Raw genomic sequence first — 15,008 nt, 5'->3', positions numbered from 1 at the left:
GTGTCTCAGGAAGCAGAAAGTTTCACCTAGGTTTCTCTTTGTCAGTTTGTGAGAGAACCCAGCTGTGCCTGAGAAATAAAATAGTGGCGGACTTAGCACAAGGTCCATAGCCAGGAGGGGGCTGCCTCCCTGTAATCAGCATTTTCATTATCCTCACCAAACACTCCCTAGCAACCGGACTCTGGGTTCAGTCCTTCGCACTCCTTTTCTAGATTAATACTCATGTCAATCCTACGAGGGAAGCATTAGTGCCCTCATTTTAGGGATAAAAACATTGAAACAAGAAAGACCATGATACTTGCCAATGCAAGAAGTATACCTGGTTTATACCTGATGTCTTTCCTCTTAGAGCTCAGATGTTGGAGTGGTGCAGCCAGTGTTTCTCAAATACCACCTGAATCCAAGTGGCCTCTCACATGTCCAGGTTCCTTAACTTCACCTCTCAAATCAGAATCTCTGGGGATGGGGCCCAGGCATCTGGATGCTGAGACATGCCTCTAGTTATTCTGGTAAACATTGAAGATAAGAAACCACCACCCTGGGTGATTTGGCTGCTTCCTGTATATACATTGGAGTTTAGGTTTGTCGTGAGAGGCAACTGAGAGAGAAAATTAATTAGCCAAAGGAAGAGATGGCATTGTAGAGGAGAAAAAAAAAAACAAAAAACAAAAAACAAAAAAACCCAAACTAGGAATTTTAAGGTCTTTGTTTTAATTCTTATATGGCATTTAAGGGCATCATCTTAACCTCTTTAAACTTGTGTTCTTATCAGTTAAAAAAAAATCCTTCTCCGCCTACCTAAGTAGAAGTGCGATGAAAATATGATGAGAAAATAAATGTTATTAGTTCTGAAATGCAAAGGCCATATGAAAATGGTGTTCCAAGTGTTCAGTCTATGACTTTGATTGAAACAGTTCATTACCGAAGAGATAAGATCTCTCTCTCTCCATTATGGAGGAAGCAGTGAATCAGAGACTTTGCCAAGTTGGGGGCCTTGAAACAAACAAGGTGAAACATGACTAGAAGGATCCATCAGAGAACTGGTAGGCTTGGGTGATGTTTGTAATAAAGGAGGTGAGGAAAGAAAGAAGAGGAGGCTTCTTCTAGAGGTCTGAGGTTGAGCATGGGGTGCTTGGCTTTAAACATGAAGTTGGTACCAGATGGTGTTTAGAGGGATTGAATATAGAACACAGGTCCTTGGAGCAGGAAGAGGAGCGGAGAGAATGGTATTCAGAGTCATCTCCTCATTTTGTCACTCATTTGCTAGACATTTATCAGGCATTTCAACGGGCTTTCTCTAGATATTGCGGGGTTCTGGAGATGAATAAGGGAGTCCCTGCCTTCAAGGGGTGGATGGTGTGGGTGAGATGGATCTGATCATAAAGGTGAGTAATTCCAAGAGGTAAATGATGTGCGATTCCAGGGTTAATGCTGCTGGGAAAGGAGCTGAAGTCATCAGAAGGGGTGACAGAAGGGCTGAGAGTAGAGGAGGCGGGGAGAATTAGAGCGCCCCCTACAGGGAAGATTTGCCTGGAAAACCCTCCCTTGGCGCCTTTAATCCTCGGACTCATTCACAGCCTCACCCACGATCCACAGGGGAAGTCAGAGGATTTGCTATCTTTCCTCCAAGTCTAATTTCACTGAAGGACAATCATCCCATAGAAATTTCCTAAAAAGAGCATCTAGGGCAAGGTGCCATGCCTTTAAAATTATAGTTATTCTAAATAATTCAAACTAATTTTTTTCATTTAAAAAAATTTTAAGATGTCACTTGCAATAATTTTTCCTGCTCTATTACATAGCAAATGTGAAATGATAATACGAAAGAATTGAGAATGCAGTTTCTCTTCCAGGATAAACAACATTAAAGAAAAAAGACAATGATGCTTTTGAAATAGATATTATCACCCTCTCCATTTAGCCTTTTGTGAATTACTTTCCTTTCTGGCATAAAAATGTTTTTATCTCTTTGTCTCTAGAACTGCTTAGGATGAAAATATTGTTTGTATGTGTCTTACTCTAAGTTGTGCTGCGGCAATTTGTGTTTTAATCTTATTACTCGCATATATATGGAGTAGACCGTACGATGCTTGAAGACATATTTATCTTTGTATCCCCTGTCTTCCCACCTAACATATAACAAGGCAGCCAATATATATAAATTCTTTCACTTTAATCCCCTTCCCCAAATAGGGCTGTACTCAAACCATTCCCTTCAGTATTCCTTCGAAAAAAAAAATTTTAATATGAGACTAAAACTCAAATGAAAATGGAGGCATTTGAGGGTTTTGAAACTCAAAGAAGAGTCTTGATCGGCACTGAAGCATTTAGAAGGAGGGAGAGGGAAAGGGGGGTGGATGGAGAGGGAGGAGTAGAATACTGAAATATTTGGAAATGAATATCCACATTCAGAAAGTGAGGGAAACAAAAGAGCAAAGAATGAGAGGCGTGGCCAAAGAAGTTGGAAAAAAATAAGATAATACCATGTCAAGAAGGTTACATTAAAAGATAATTATAAGAAGGCAGTGCTGACAGGCAATGCTGCCTTATAGAAAGGAAAAGGAAGACTTACAAAAAGCTACTGCTTTGATGAACTAAACTGTGACTTTTAACGTGTTTTTTCCAGAGGTGGTTGGCAGTATTGTGGATTTTCATTGTTTGAGCTCTCTTTTAAGTGAATCCCTTAATACAAGATTTCACAGGTTAGCACCATTTACTGAATAGGAAGTGTTTGGAATTGAAAACTCTGACCCCTAGAGAAAAGAAACTCTGTACCGTATTTCTTAAATATACCACATTGCCGAGGACAGTATTAAGCATCCGGCATACATATAATAAATACCATTTACGACTGTCAAATCGACTTGCCAAAGCAGCAAGAAACACTGTATTGTTGAGATAGGAACGGGGAGGATGCGATGGAGAAGGGAAATCTAGGTCCACCTCCTAAATGAAGTTGAGACACTGAGAGTGACGTCTACATTTATCGTGGTGATGAAGCTGTAAACTGATCCCGGCCAGGTCTGAGTCAACAAGGAAAAAGGTCCAGTGGAGTTGATAGCGAGAGTACAATCTGAGAACAGATTTGAGTGGACGAAGTCAGAAAAATGTCAGAATTTCAGCTGGCAAGGTCCAACCTTCCATGCATTCCAGGATATGGACAAACACTTCTGATACATATGTGCTTTCTGAGTATGTGCTATCACAGATACGGGCAAGGAATTGGGCAAGACAGCAAGGGACTTTTTGGATGGGAAATGATGGCAACTGGATCAATAAAAGGGAGAAATGAGAGCAAGAGAAGGAGCAACTAGGTAAGCATAAAAGTTGGAAGAAGTGAGAGATACAGAATGCTAGCTGTGCCTTAAAGTGATGTTGTCATTTATATGAAGCACGATTCTAAGAATTAAGAGTCCAAGTGCCATTACTCTTTTCAAAATTACAGCAATAGCTTTTTTCCACTATAAGTTTAAGAATTAAGAATTCTGCTTTTAGGAAACCCATTATGATTTTTTTTATTGGAAATGTCACTTTTGCTAAGCCTACTATGAAGAAATGGCTCCAAAATAAAGCCCAGTAAAAGAAATTAAATTATTTCTCAAACTATCTTAAGCATGAACTTAAGATATTCTCTGCCTGCTTTTAAGAACTAAGGATTTGTTGTGAATGTGATCTACATAATCAAATCTGCAGTACTACCATAATTACAATGCCCTCTGATGACAATCCATTATAGCTGTCCTTTTAAACCACAGAAATCTGAACTCCTCATTTTACCAAACACTAGAACAGGGAGGAACAAAAGGCTTGTTATATTTGACAATCTAGAAAGATCATATGACACCTGGAAAACTATGCCACAGACAAGACTGGCATGAAGTGCATGGAAACATGGCCCAGTGGATGGAAACTTGAATTGGCCACAATCATCAAGAATGGAGAACAACTTTCCAACATGAGGCCACGGCCTAAATTCCACTCAGGCCAATTGACTCTGGAAGGAAAAAAGCAAGCCCAGCTTGGAAGGATAAGCTTCATATCTAACTAGCATTTTATCCCAGGGCAGTGACATGGTCTTGTGTCAAGAGGAAACAAAAGTTCTCTGATTATTCATTAGAACTGCAGCCAGAAGGGACATCATTGCTCACCCTTAGGCAAGTTCCACTCAGCATCCACCCAAGGGAACAAGAGCTGTTGGAGAGGCCTGACCCAATGGATGCTCCACAGGGAAGCCACTCTTTAAACTGCACTGACCTGTACTCAGGTGTAAACACACATGCTGCTTGAGCACCCTGGGTGGTCTCAGTTTGGGCATCACCTTTAGGAGGAAAGTCAAGGACAGCTCCCCTTCTTCCTCTGGCACCATATTTGTAGGTGTTTAGAGAACTAGAATTTGCAATCTGAATTCTAACTCTTGGCCCTCAATCTACCACTAACTTATACGTGGTTTTGAATAAGCCAACCAAACTAAGTCTCCTGAGAAAATTTTGAAGAGTAATAAAATACCACAAGTCAAATAGGAATATGATCAGAATTCATGTGAGAATGCTGTTTAAATGAGAAAGCAAGAGTGTCTTCAAAAGGAAAAAAAAATTTAAACTCAAAATATTTAATTTCGAAGATTGATTTTATTTTTGCATATGGAGGTTCCCAGGCTGGGGGTCTAATCGGAGCTGTAGCCGCTGGCCACAGCCACAGCCATGTCAGATCCAAGCCGTGCCTGCGACCTACACCACAGCTCACTGCAATGCCGAATCCTTAACCCACTGAGCAAGGCCAGGGACCGAACCCGCAACCTCATGGTTCCTAGTCAGATTCGTTAACCACTGAGCCACAACAGGAACTCCTTGAAGATTGATTTTATAATCAAAATGATTAAATGTTAAGGGACCTTATTTCTCTCAAGTTATTTCCAATAATAAGGTTCTATGAAAATTTTCTAGGATAAAAACACCAAAAATGTTCATTAAAAATGTGAGTTTTGGGTGTTCCTATTGTGACTCAGTGGTAATGAACCCAACTAGTATCCATGATGATGCAGGGTCAGTCTCTGGCCTCACTGAGTGGGTTAAGGATCTGGCATTGCCATGATCTGTGGTGTATGTAGGTCATAGATGTGGCTCAGATCCTGCATTGCTGTGGCTGTGGTGTAGGCCAGCAGCTGCAGCTCCAATTCAACCTCTAGCCTGGGAACTTCCATATGCCACAGGTGGGGCCCTAAAAAGCCAAAAAAAAAACCCAAAAAGTTGGTCCTGGGATTCCCACTGTGGCGCAGCGGGTGGTTTAAGGATCTGGTGTTGTCTCTGCAGTAGCTCCAGTAACTGCTGAGTCAGGGGTTCAGTCCCTGGCCCAGAAACTTCCATATACCTCCAGCGTGGTGAAAAAAAGGAAAAAAAAAGGTGGGTTCTGCTACATATTGCGTATGTGGGAAGACTAAATGAGGTACATGGAAATTTTTAATAAATTAGTAAATTTATTATTCCCAATACCATGGAAAGAGGTCTGTCTAGGGAACTACAGGTTATATATTGTATTCATAATATACTATAAGTATTCTTAAGTATGATATTATTTTCATTCTATATAATACCCCACTGAGAAGTCAGATAATAAAAAGTCACATATTAACAGTAGTTTCTCTTCTCTCACAGTTCTACCTTTGAGGATTTAATACATTTGTATCTACAAGCAAACAGCTGGAATACAGCTTCAGGTGGGTTCCTTATAGAGGCCTTTCACTAAATGAGAAAAAAAAAAAGTTCTAAAAGGGGCCTGGTACAGGAGGAGAGGAAAAATCACTTTCTACAGATTTAAAAGTACAATTAGAGAACTCGAAGCACCAAGGTTTATTAAAGCCCAAATAATGGCATTAGGTTTTTTGATAATAAAATAATTTTTAAAAAGCTCATCCTCTAATTTAAATCGAAAAAACAAACATAACCATTCTGAAATAATCCCAAAGGGAAGAAAATAGGTAATGTCCACACTAATTTCCTTTGAATTTAACTGGAGTATAATTTTTTTTTTTTTTAAGGATTTGGTCTTCATATAATATACTTAAAAAAGAACAGAACGATGATGGAAAATAAAAGCTTTATTTTCAATGCTGGGAGACACGTCTTTTGTTTCACTCCCATTACCTCTTATAGTATTTCAAGTATTAGTTCATCCCCAGATGATCCAGGGGCAAAAATGGGCTTTGCTGTTTCATCAACTCCACATTTGCCTGAGATCATAAAACTGCTTCATTATGTTATTAGTTCAAAAGCTCTTCTTGGTAGTTCCTGGATCTCCTCCCAGGCCCTTCCCACACACACACACACACACACCACACACACACACACACACACACACACACATCACCTTTCTCAAACCCTTAAAGCAAAATTCCTAAATAACCCCCAAGATGAAGATGAAAGATGCAGAAAGACTGCACTTTGATTTCTCTGGAAAAGTTCACTCTCCCCACTCATCACCTCCCCTCCCCCCCACATGCCACTCCTATTTTTTCAGTGTGTCCTCAAAACTATTAACAGAGGTGGGGGTGAGTAAAACTCAATGTGTCTTCTTGTGTCTGTGTTTTGTGTTAAAGAAAAAGGTGTGTGTGTGTGTGTGTTGAAGAGACAGGAAGTTTTATGTTGTGTTTGTTAAGTAGGGAAGGGAAGGAGTAGAACACATTTCTCCCTTTGAAGATATTTTAACTTATTAGAAACATCAACCAGAAACTAAGTATCTAGCAGACTAGTAATAAATATATCCTAGCTGTAGGTGAGTGAAATAAAAAGTTCAAGTGCCTCTGTACAGGGAAGTTATTAAAATTATCATTCAAATAAGAAATGGGATTCAAGGTGTGTCTTTCAAACTTTGAATGTAACCATTTCTAGAACCATTCCTGGGCTGGCAGGCAGAACAAAGAATGCCAGATGCTCTGCAAGAGATGCTCAATGTCAGCTGGCACTGGGAGGAACAAGCCCCCACTTGGTACCCAGAAATGCCAGCTAAGATGCATCAGCTGGTAAGCCCTGGGGCAATCCGGGAAGCAGAAGGATGGGAAAATGAGCCCTGCTTGCTCAGGCTGCTTACTTTCTTCTCTACCCAGCCATGGACACACCTACTAACTCCGGTTTTACAAAAAGCAAAGCTCCTGCATGTTCTCCAGCTGGACTCAGGAACACAGGCAAAATCATGCATAACATCGCATAAGCTTCTTTCCTTCCACTCATCTAAGGGCACCCTGAACTATCCTGACCTGACTTCCCCCAAATATGCCTCTGGAGCAGATCAGTTTTGAAAGCAGCCTCAGGAGTAAAGGCACCAGCAGCTTTTCACCCACTCCTGCCACGATCATCCGCTGGCACCCTGAACAGTGGCTGGAGACACCTCAGAGAAATCGCGCGTCGCCTTCCACTTACTTGGAGTTGCAAACGTGTGGTGCGCGCTCAGGCTGCCTTTGTTGATGGGGCGAGGTTTCCTGCCTGGAGTCCAGGTACCCCAGTCGCTGCTGCTCGCGGAAGCGGCTGCTCCCTGACTGCCACACGGTGACTCACAGGTCTCTTTCGTCCCCTCTCCCCACTTTGGCTTTTCCTCTGCTCTTCGGCTCCCTTGGCGGGATTTTCGGACTGGAAGGCGGGGACCCCGATCCTGCCTTGGGCTCGAGCACGCCCAGACTGGGAGGGAACGGAAGGGAAATGGAGAATGGGAGGGATGCGGGAAGCGGGCCGGGAGAGGACGCGAGCTGGGCGAGGGAGGGGGCGCGCCTGGCCCTCGCGAGCTGATTGGGAAGCTCATTAAAAGCAGGCTTCTCCAGGGGCCTCTCTCCCCGCCGGCGCCAGCACGGGGATTTGAACCCAGGGGCCAGAGCAGGAAACAAAATTTCTTTTTTCAGCAGAGACCTGGGCATTGTCTCTTTTCCCAACTTTGTGCGTGACCTCGCTTTTAGGTGGGCGCATACTCCAGCCCATGTCATATCAAGTAGGACATTTTAAACAGACACTTATGGCATTTCAGGTGACAACTTTGGTCTCAGGTGTTTGTTTTGTTTTGGTTTTGGTTTTAATGATGCTGCGTGAAAAACACAATCTTCAAAGCCAGGCTCTCATTTGCCCCCCCCCCCCCCACAGCTCCCGTCACTTCAGCTGTCAGTTCCATCCCACCTGTGAGTCACGAAATGTGCAAAGGAATTTTTTTTGCACTTGTCACAAAGAGTGACAGATGTCTGAAAGTTCCCAATGAAATGCCGCTTTCCTTTGGGGGCTCTTTCCTTTTCTGGCTTCCTTGGTGCCTTTGACACCCAAGAATTTAGGAGATTAATCAACGTCGCCCAAACTCTGAGGTTTGGAAAACCCAGAGGCTGGGCTTCCGTGGCTTTCTGTAATTTCCATTTTGTTCGAATGAGGGAAAAAGCTAAGTAATATACCTAGGATTGTTTAAGTAGCACATAGTTGAATATTTGTGATATAGATGAGATCAAATTATTGTGTAAAATATTTAAATGTAAAACCAATTTTCCCAAACAAAAAGGAAGTTTTGAGATTCTCCTCTGTTCTTTCGTTTTTCCTGCTCCTGGTCTTGCTCCCTTTACTTCCTTTTAGCTTATTATTTGGTGCCCACCCCAAAAGTGGTTGCAAAATACGTTTCTGTGTGCCGTACTTCTGAGGTTACATCCTTTCAATTCAATTTGATGAATATCTATGAAGCGCCTTATATAACTCTTAAAATTTACTTTAAACTCTACCTAAAAGCCCAAACAAGAAGCTCTGTGTTATGGGAAGTAGTTCGTAGGACTTTGGGCTGTGTGGATAAACACACCGTGGTGGGGCTACATTGGGCAGAGAGGTGTGTCTGCAAGTAGAGCTTCTCATCAATGAACTAGTCAGCCCTTTCTTTTCAAAAGGAGCAGCATCGGATAGTGACTGGCCCACCTCCAGTCTCTCCCTGTAACTAAACTCTCCATACACCTGCCTCACGCCATCTGCCAATGAAACGAATGAATAAGGAACTGTCTTCCTTCCACACACAGACTTCAGGTCACCTGTTTCCTTTTGTGATTCCAATTCCTCAATGAAGTAAAGCAATGTGGGTTTTCTTCTGATTTGGCCTGTATAAATTGTGGACGGAATGCACGTCATCATTTTTTGTTATTTTTTCCCCCAGCCCCCTTCCTGAAAGCCTTCTCAATGTTCACTATCACTCCATAGCAGTGGCACATCCAGGCCTTTAAAAAGGAGTTACAGGAGTTCCCATCAAGGCGCAGTGGAAACGAATCCGACCAGGAACCATGAGGTTGCAGGTTGATCCCTGGCCTCACTCAGTGGGTTAAGGATCCAGCGTTGCCATGAGCTGTGGTGTAGCTCATAGACATGGCTTGGATCTGGTGTTGCTGTGGCTGTGGCATAGGCTGGCAGCTGTAGCTCCAATTCGACCCCTAGCCTGGGAACCTCCATATGCCAAGGGTGAGGCAAAAAAAAAAAAAAAAAAAAAAAAAGAAAGGAGCTATGCATTCTATACCTTCTCAAATGTTATCTTAACATCTACAAATGCAGCATGTTGCTGCCAGTTATTATGGTTCTTATCTACCGGGTGATACAGTTAGCACGGAGTCCCCGTGATTTCCACTCCATTACATGTGCTATATCAAAACCATAACCCTTTATTCAAACAGGAATGTGTGAATAATATAAATTATTTACATCCGTGGTTCTCAACCAGGGACAGCTTTGCCATCGAGTGGACACTTGACAATGACTAGAGATGTTTTTGGTTGTCAGAGCTTGGGGAAGGGGTTGCTACTGGCATCCAGTGACTGGAGGCCAGGAATGCAGCTCAACACCTGCAATGCACAGGACAGCCCCCCATAGCAAAGTGAGCAACCCTGACAAATATTATTAACATTGTATTTCTTTTTTCATTTAAAATTTTTTATTTACTTTAACTTTTCTATGGTGGAAAATACACAATGACTTTTAAGTGTACAGTTTGGTGGCATTAACGACACTCATGTAGTTTTGTAGCTGTCAACCCCCATCCTTCCAAGATTCTTAATGAGAGGTTATAATGGCTGAAAGGGGCCATAACAACAATTTTTCTTTTTCTTTTTAGGGCCGCACCTGCAGCATATAGAAGTTCCCAGGCTAGGGCTCAAATCGAAGCTGCAGCTGCCAGCCCATGCCACAGCCACAGCAACACAGGATCTGAGCCGCGTCTGTGACCTATGCTGCAGCTTGCAGTATCAGCACATCCTTAACCCACTAAGTGAGGCCAGGGATAGAAGCCGCATCCTCATGGATACTAGTCAGGTTCTAACCTGCTGAGCCACAATGGGAACTCCAGTAGCAATCTTTGATCATTGTATTTTAAAAATCTAAAGGAAGGGTAAAGAGGGTTTTCTCTTTTTAAGAAATAGAAATGCGTGAGGGTGAGACTGGTTCAGCATATACACTAACATTTAAGATGTTTTCTAATGCCCTCGGAAATGTTCAGCTTCAAATCCAGACTTCTTCCTGTGGCACAGTCATGGGTCTGTCCATTTACAATTGCAAGTGATTTCATTCATTCAACTGACATTCTTTGAGCCCTTAAGTTTTTGAGCGACTAGAGCCATGAATGCAAACAGATGAAAATCCCCACTCTCGTATAGCTTACATTTTTTGTTTATAGAAATAAACAAGCAAATGAAGTTAAGTAACAAATAAGTTAAATTTTTAAAAGATGTGATAAGTGCCATGGAAAAAAATAAGAGCACGAAGGAAGAGGACGGCATCACTCTAGGAGAGGAAATGAGAGTGAAGACTTAAAAGAGGTGACGGGGTCGGCTGAGTAAAGCTTTGGAAGAAGGACCCCCAGGCAAAGGCATCAGCAAGTGCACGAAGGCCCTGAGGTCCGACTTTGCCCCCTGTGACAGAGGACAAGTTGTGGGGGGCTGGGGGGTGGTCACTGTTGTGGGAATGTGGTGAGTAGACATAGACTTGGAGGCGAGGAAGGCAGCGGCCCAGATCACGCAAGGCCTGTGTCCATTGTAAGGAATTCCACTTTTATTCTGAATGAAGTGGAACACCACTCAGAGTGGCCAGACCAGACTCTTTTTTAACAGGGTCTCTCTGCTGTGTTGAATGGACCACACGAGGGCAAGGATGGAAGCAGAGATTCCGGTTGGGAGGCCAGGGGGTAATCCGCTGTCCAGACTTCTGCTTGTCCTGGTGAAAAATAACTAACTCCAGACTTAGGCTTTCATACTTTCTCTGCCCCCAAAAGCTCCTGTCAGCAGTTCTTTGCTCATGCTCGCCTTCTCTGCCAGCTCCCAGCCTCTCCAGGTATAATAAATGAGCCCCTTGCATGGGTGTTACCAGGCTAAAATATAATTAATGCAAGATGATTTGAAATCATAGGAATTATAACGTGTCCTAAGGGTGTTTTGGAAATGAGGTGTTTTGGAAATGTCACTGCTGATTCTGCAGTGACAAATACAAGAAGTGTGATCAGCATGAAGTGAAAAAATATGAAGGAAGCTGATGAAAAATTGGCCACCGAGTCTCCTGGATTGCCTGTCTGACAGGATGTTTAGATTCTTGATTACTGCCCTGAGTTCGTCAGCACCCCTAGAATGCAACTGGACGATTCATCATGCTCTCACACTTTGATGGAAGTCCCATTAATACAGTTCTCATCCTTTCTCTGGAATATCTCAAAGGTAATATAAAAAAAACTGTTAATTTATTTTTTGATGGCTGTGACTAGATGACAAAACGTATTTCAATTTCAGGTGATTTTTTAAAATGAGTTTGCTGGGTTTTGTTAATAAACCAGAAAACCTCACCTAAGAAAAGCTTAAGAAATTCAGAAATTTATCTCACAAACAACACAGGTTGGTTACAGTCAGTGTTTCAAAGTCCTCAAGGACCCACGCCTTTCCATCTTTTGACTCTGCATCTTCAACTGGTAAACTGAGTCTCTTCCGGAGTCCCGGAACGTCGGGCATATGTGGTTTACAGTAAAGAAGGCTCAAACCCCAGTGGAGAATAGGAAGCTTCCCTCGTCACACACGTACAAACTCTGCCAGCAAAAGGAAGAGGTGGAAAGAATCTGGGAAGCAACCCACAATGCCTGCTAGAATTTCTCCCTGGAATTTTAGACAGTGCTCTTTACCAGTCAGTCACTTATAAATCGAAGTAACCTGACTCAAGGCCCTCAGTCTTGCCCTTTTTGTCCAGAACTGCTAAAATCAAACTTCTAAACTGGCAAAGCCGAGGAGCAGGCCTGGATAATGGCCTCTCCCAGACTCGTCCAGAAAATCAAGCTGAAATACCCAAAGGAGAGGGATCACACATTATAAGAAAGCAAAATCTGCAGACCAATAGCCCTCCTGAGTTAGAATGTAGAAGTCCTTGACAAAAAACATTAAATCAGCACTAGTGATGTAGAAAAAAATATATAATACTGTACATCATATGGGCTGATTATCCCTGGAAAGCAAGTTTGGTTTAATATGTGAAAATCAAACAACTGAATTCACTGATTAACTAGTGAAACAAAAGGAAAACATTAAGTATATAGGGCAAGCATTTGAAAAAATTCAGCACGTACTCAGGATAAGGATTCTCAGCAACTTCAGAATGTTAATGAATATCCTTGTTCTGATAAGACATTCCTGCAGAAAACCTCCAGCTAATACTTAATAGTGGAAGTGGGTGTTTTCCATCCAAGATGAGCAACAAGGCAGGAATGACCACTCTCACCACTTTTATTTATTTATTATTTTTTTGTTTTTTTGTATTTTTTAGGGCCGCACCCACAGCACATGGAGATTCCCAGGCTAGGGGTCCAGTCGGAGCTGTAGCCGCCAGCCTACACCACAGCCACAGCAATGCGGGATCCGAGCCGCATCTGCGACCTACGGCACAGCTCACGGCAATTCAGGATCCTTAACCTGCTGAGCAAGACCGGGGATCAAACCCGCAACCCCATGGTTCCTAGTTGGATTCATTAACCACTGAGCCACGATGGGAACTCCTTACCACTTTTATTTTAATATTGTACTGGAGACTTTAGCCAATAAAATAAGGCCAGAAAAAGAAGCATAATAATGGAAAGGAAGAAATGCAATTGTTTTTATTCTCAGGCAACATGAGTGTGTGCATAAAAAATTGTCAGGAAGAAACAGAAAAGCTTCTAGAATTAATAAATGTCTTTAACTGGATACAAGTTCAAATTATAAAAAATAATTTTATGTCCATATTTGAGCAATGAAAAATTGGAAATAAAATATTAAAAATATGTAACAAAAGCAAGAACTACTTTGTGGGATAAATTTAACAAAATATATCAAAGATTTATACACTGCAAAATCCCAAACATTTCTGATAAGCAATATAAAACATCTAAAGAAATGGGAGAAGTTCATTATGTTCATGGTTTGGAAAATTTAAGATTGTTAGGATGAAATCATCTCCATATTTATGTAGATTAAATTCAATCCAAACCCAATCCCAAGGGGCTTTTTTGTAGAAGTTGACGAACCAATACCAAAGTTTTCTTGGCAGTGCAAAGGATCTAAGATAGGCAAAACAATTTTAATTTTTTTAATTAATTTTTTATTGAAGTATAGTTGATTTACAGGATTATATTAGTTTCAGATGTACAACGTAGTGATTCAGTATTTTAATGGATTATACTCCATTTAAAGTTATCACAAATAATGGTTGTGTTTCCCTGTGCTGTACAATATACCCTTGTTTTTTGTTTATTTCATACATAGTAATTGTTTCTCTTAATGTCATATCCCTAGTTCATGCACCTCCACTCTCCTACTGGTAATCATGAGTTTGTTCTTTATATCTGTGAGTCTGTTTCTGTTTTGTTATATACATTCTTTTGTTTTAATTTTTGTCTTTTGACCTTTTAGGGCTGCACCCACAGCATATGGAGGTTCCCAGGCTAGGGGGGTATTCGGAGCTGTAGCTGCCGGCCTACACCACAGCCACAGCAACACCAGATCTTAGCCATGTCTGCGACCTACACCACTGCTCATGGCAACGCCGGATCCTTAATCCACTAAGCGAGGCCAAGGATCAAACCTGCAACCTCACGGTTCCTAGACAGATTAGTTTCCACTGTGCCACGTTGGGGACTCCTGTTTTATTTTTTAGATGCTGCATATATAATAACATAGACTATTTCTCTTTCTCTGATTTATTTTGCTAAGCATAATACTCTCTAGGTCTATCTCCATTGTTGCAAATAGGAGAACTTCATTCATTTTTGTGGCTGAGCAACATTCCTGTGTGTGTTTGTGTGTGTGTGTGTGTGTGTGTGTGTACCACATCTTCTTTATCCAGTCATCTGATAGGCACTTAGGTCATTTCCATATGTGTAAAGAATGCTGGTGTGAACAGAACACTGGGGCGAATGTATCTTTCCAAATGAGTGTTTTCATTTTCTTTGGATATATACCCAGCAGTGGAATTGCTGGATCATGTGGTAGCTCTCTTCTTAGTTTTTTGAGGGCCTCCATGCTGTTTTCCACAGCAGCTGCACCAATTTATAATCTCACCAACAATGTCCTAAAGGTCCCTTTTCTCCATATCCTCACCAGCATATCCTCACCTACAGGTTATTTGTAGACCTTTTGATGCTGGCCATTTTGACAGGTGCGGGGGGATAAGCTCTTGTGTTTTGATTTGCCTTTGATGAGCGCCATGATGAGCATCTGCCGATGTAACTCTGGGCCGTCTGTATATCCTCTTTGGAAAAATGTCTATTGAATAGACAACACCTTTTTAGAAACAAAGAACAAAGTTGGAAACCTCCCACTGCTTGGTACCAAGTAAAAATAATCAAAATTAGTGTTTAGTACTGGCACAAATACACTTACGGGTCAGTGGAGAACAAAACTATCAATTCACAAAGAGACCCAAACTTATTTCAGTGAAGAAAAGATGTTCTTTCCAACAAATGGTTCTGAAAGAACTAAATATCCATATGGAAAGCAATAAACTTTGAAACCATAGAAAAAA

At 41.7% G+C, this 15,008-nt stretch overlaps 1 protein-coding gene and 1 long non-coding RNA gene across 4 annotated transcripts in view; one reads left to right on the top strand and one right to left on the bottom strand.

The window, feature by feature from the left end:
* LOC106506761 overlaps positions 1-7,402 on the top strand; it is a 67,404-nt gene extending 60,002 nt beyond the window's left edge. The window contains exons 8-9 of the long non-coding RNA XR_002340463.1: positions 5,652-5,713; positions 6,885-7,402. This is a non-coding gene — a long non-coding RNA (uncharacterized LOC106506761). The remainder of the gene's footprint in view (positions 1-5,651; positions 5,714-6,884) is intronic.
* Positions 1-7,751, bottom strand: part of PTN (pleiotrophin) — an 89,338-nt gene extending 81,587 nt beyond the window's left edge. For 2 of the 3 annotated variants that reach the window (XM_013985586.2, XM_005673124.3), the window contains exon 1: positions 7,413-7,751. The gene's annotated coding sequence lies outside the window, so the exon portion shown is untranslated. 3 annotated transcript variants of the gene reach the window in all.

Source organism: Sus scrofa, chromosome 18 (assembly GCF_000003025.6).
Source record: "Sus scrofa isolate TJ Tabasco breed Duroc chromosome 18, Sscrofa11.1, whole genome shotgun sequence".
Lineage (NCBI taxonomy): Eukaryota > Metazoa > Chordata > Mammalia > Artiodactyla > Suidae > Sus > Sus scrofa.
Note: the sequence above shows the minus strand (reverse complement) of the source record. Positions and strands in the feature narration are given on the sequence as shown.